Source organism: Fukomys damarensis, unplaced genomic scaffold, assembly GCF_012274545.1.
Source record: "Fukomys damarensis isolate Sample0158 unplaced genomic scaffold, DMR_v1.0_HiC HiC_scaffold_31, whole genome shotgun sequence".
Classification (NCBI taxonomy): Eukaryota; Metazoa; Chordata; class Mammalia; order Rodentia; family Bathyergidae; genus Fukomys; species Fukomys damarensis.
Window position 1 is genome coordinate 10,722,781 of NW_022900943.1, and position 4,721 is coordinate 10,727,501.

Genomic DNA, 4,721 nt, shown 5'->3' on the forward strand with positions numbered 1-4,721 from the left:
CTTAATGTACTTCTGTTGTTACAAATCCAAGTGTAGCAATTATCAAAGATCATTATCCAAGTAAATGTCTTTCTCTCATTTGGCTCTAGGCTTCTGAGGCAAAGATCCCTGCCTTACACATCTTTGAGGCCTCAACTACTCGTATAAATTAGATGCTTACTAACTGAGTTGAATGAGGGTATTTGAAACAGCCAACCCCAGTCCTTCAGATATCAACTGTCTTTTTGGCATGGCAAACGCTCCATCAGGTTCTTATTTAAGGATGATGTTATTCTTTGGCCCGACTGCAGATTCAGCCACCATGGCAACTTGGGCATAACCACTCAACTTCCCCTGGTTTCCTGTGCTGGCTGCAGCACTGTAAGACCAGTGTGGAACTGAGAGGTGGAGAGGGGCTGTTGCAGGAATTCTGAATGCCGGAAAGCCCCAGCAAAAAGTCCTTCCAATGTTAAGCATTTCTGCAAATGTCATTGCCCATACTTGAAGGAAAATACAGACTTACAATAAACTATTCTAACCAAAAGTATGACATCTTCTCCAAGACTCAAATGTCTCTACCACAGAGGAGATAAGAGTACCATGGGTTCCAAAACGAATGTGGCTTTTCTGCAACTTCCCCAAGAAAGATAATCTCAGTGTTTCATCTCCCTGTAGCTGTCGATTCCCTTCAGCACCCTTTTCTCCCCACAGCTAATGGGAAGATTTAAATGACGGATGCTCCAGGAGGCAACAGTGGTTCTCACCAACCAAATGTGGTGTCATTTTCTAAAAGGGGGCAGCAAGTGAGAACAAATCTCTGTGGGAAAAGATTTATAGTTAGAATGAAATTGGAAACTTTTCCTCTCTCAGGATTTTTTTAAAGGAAATAAAAATTCCCTCTACGCAAGCATAGTTTGGGCATAACTATTGTATTTGGCAGACTTTAAAAACCAATTTTCTACGAAAGTGAAGAAATATATTTGAAACAACTTCTCTAATCGTCCCCCTCACATTCGGAGGCAAGACCAGAGCGTATAAATTTGTGCAGATTCTACAATGTTCCTTACTGAAAAGAAACTAGGCATGTGTATAAAACAAATTTTGAAAATCGAGTATATTTAGATTTTTTTAGATGAAGTCAAACATTCCCCACTTTATGTAAAAAAATATTGATAAGAAGTGATAAAAGTGCCTTTATTTCACCTTTGACAGAGAATATGCCTTAATTAAACAGTTTGACTCAGATTACCATGTTTTAAGAATGAATAATTCACTTTCCTGCTGTTTCTGCTCATTACCTCTCACTGTTCACTCTGGTTGAAATCATTTGGAACGCTGCTGCTTTCTAATATGAAAAATGTAGGCAAAACCAAATAACTAGTATAACATGATAATTTCAGAGCCAGAGGCTGGCTCTCAACTACTCTGGAGAAAGTTTCAGTTTCCTCATTTTAGTTAAATATAATGCCAACTTTAAACATTTTGTGAGGGTTCAATAAAACAACATTGCTATGCTCTACATCTAAAACGTCTCTCGTGTCTCGTGTGTGTGGAAGGTACTGAGATCATGGAGTAGAAATAGCAGACTTGCTGTTAGGAAGTAGGCCCTCCTTGGAGGTATGTCACCAGGGACATGATCAGAGGGTGGATTCTCGTCCTCCTGCTCTCTCTCCCTCTCTCTCCCTTCTGCCCCCCCATCCCCTGCTTCCTGGCTGCCATGGGTTAAACAGCTTTCCTCTGCCGGGACCTGCACCATGTTATTTCTGCCTGGAGCCAGCTGACCATGGACTGAAACCATGAACCATAATAAATGCCCCCTCCTTTAAATTGTGGATGTTTCGTGTTATGTCCTAGTAATGGGAAAGTAACTAAAACAAATACTAAAGTGTTTATATAGTAACTGTTACATTATAACCATTTAAAAATTAATTCCAGTCATTATTTTGTGAGTACTTACTACATGCCAGGCAAAATCTAATTCTCACAGTAATCCTCTGAAATAGGTAAAAGTCCTATTTTATTGGAACTTAAGAAATTATATGTTACCTAAGGCCATAGAACTAACACAAGTGACAGAGTGAAGATACAAGACCACAGGGATTTTCTGACTATTGGTCCAGTGCTCTTTTCAGTAAATATAAATAACCGGGTTTCTATACAGACTGGGTCCTGATATTTCAGTCTGTGTTGTAGCCACACATAAACTGCCATCTGCTTTTCCACAGGCATACCACGCAGTGACTCACCTCTACAAATTTTATTTGGGATAACTTCTGGCTCAGAGAGAGGATTTTACTGCTCTCTGCCATCACTTTGGATTCCTGAGGCAGAAGCTGAGATTGCTCAAGAGCACCTGTAGTTAGAGAAAATAACAGCCACCCTTAGATCTGTGTTCAGGACAACATCAAAATCCCCAAGAAAAGCTCCATTCTTGTCTATTTGCTTCCGAACCTTAATAAAACCAAGTGGACCTATTTTTCTGATTTATTTGCATTACGTTGAAGGTCTTTTTCCTGTCGGTCATGTTCCTCTGAATACATTGCATGCCTCTCAGTACCCTGGACCTGTCATAGCCATCTTGTCACTAATGCGGATGCTCAACCACCCTATCCTTTGCTCTTGACTCTGTTTTCCCAGGTGTTTATGTCAAAGCTCTAAACTCCATCCTGCTCCCTCAATGATCAAGGTCCAGCTCCCTTTTGATGTTTCATGAGTATTTAAAAATTGTATGTAAGATTTTTGTAGTAAAAATGTATATGTGCTTCTTGGAAATCTTCCCGACAGTTCAGATGAAAAACAAAATAGAATCATGCCTTCCCAATCCTATGCTACTCTGTGAAGGTGAATGCTACTCATTGAGTATGTGCCCTTCTAGACTCTTCTTCATTCAGTCCTCTACCTAATTGTACACATAACTATGAATATACATATTTAGCTTATTTAGAAAAATGGAATCATACTTCTATAACTTGCTTTTTCCTCATAAATAATATATCTGGGCAACTTTTCCTTTCTTACAGTCTTAGTCATAAAAAGTCTTCTTTGAACTTATAGCCCATCAAATATTAATGAAACTTGGTAGTATCATTTTAATTCTACCTCCGCATGGAACTCACCTTAATTTTAATGTATGTCTGCTGCTGATGTCCCGGCCATTTGACCAATCACTACCTTGGTAAGGTAGTGTTAGATCATCTACTTCTTCACCATTATACAGAAGAAACAGAAACCCAGAGAAGTCAGGTGATGAACCAGTGCTATACTTAGTGAAACTGAAGAATGTGTCAATGCAACTATTTTCTTTCCAGTTACAAGTTACTGTACTTGGCAGAGTCTATATTTTATTTATTTTTATGTTCCTCTAGCGTGTCTAGGATAACACGAGTACTAAGAAATTAATAAAAAATTTCTTTTCTCCTCGATTGGTAAGAAGATATGCCAGTAGATTATCTCTACTGATTACAATATTAAAGCCAAAAAGAGTACTAAGAATATTTCCCTGTTAAATTATATCTAAACCATATATTTGTGCAGATGTTGAAAAAAGTAGATACTTCCAAATATTTAACAGAATTATTCACCAAGCAACTAAATAAAAATTACATAATAGTGCCAGATTTTATTTAAAAGCTAAGCCCTCAGTTGCTGTTGAGTGAGAAGTAGACTCGAAGGCCACAAAAAAAAAAAAAAAAAAACAAAAAAAAAAAAAAAACAAAACACTTGGGTCACAGAATCTGTTTGAATTTTTTGAAATAAAAGATGGTCGTTATTAAATAGATTTTTTCCTGAAGGAAAGTCAGAAGAATGGAGTGGAGAGAATCTAGGTGTAATGCAGACTCACAGCTGTGCTCCAGAGGAGCCATGGGAACTCGAGCCCGAAACTCTGTGCCCCTTTCCACTTCCTTTAACCCAATCACTACACCAGCCTCCTGCGTTCCTCACCCTGCTACCAGCAATGCCACTGCCTTCATTTTAAAGGGGTACTGATTGACTTCGGTTTGCTTACTACAAAACAAATACCACAAGTTTAGTGGTTTAAAGCAATGCCCAGTTTTCAGTTCACCATTACACACATCAGAAATCTGGCACTGGCATGACTGCCAAGCTCAGAGTCTCATGAGGCTGAAATCAAGGTGTCAGTTGGGACGTTTTTCTCACGTGGATCACAGCATCTCTGTCCAAGTCCATTCAGGCAGAATTCAGTTCTTGTGAGAGAAGAGTTAGGGTCCTGTTCTCGTCCTAGCTACCTTCCAGGGTTTACTCCCAGCTCTTGGAAGCTGTGCTCAGTTTATAGCCATGTGGCTCTTTTCCAACACTGCTTTAAAGTTGGCATAAGCATCTCTCTTCAGCTCACTGTGAAAGTGATACATGTGACAGAAGATAACAACAGTGACTATCCCAACACCTTTGTCACTCCATGGGACCCCGGGCTGTGGCTATCCATCATCTTCACAGTTCTCATCCACATAAAAGGGAAGAGGATTATACTATTAGGCACAACATGGTGCAGGAATCTCAGAAGTCAACTTAGTGGACTGCCTGTCCCAGGACAACACCAGATAAAGCCCAAAGTGACTCATAAAATATCCCCACACCAATCACATGACTAGTGGACACAGGAAAAAAGGATGTTCAACCATGTTGTAACCATGTTGTCAGCAGCATACAAAAAAAGAGCAATGACAATACAGCACTGTACCTTGGAAAGGGTTTAAATAAATGAGAGATGTGGTTGGGAAAGA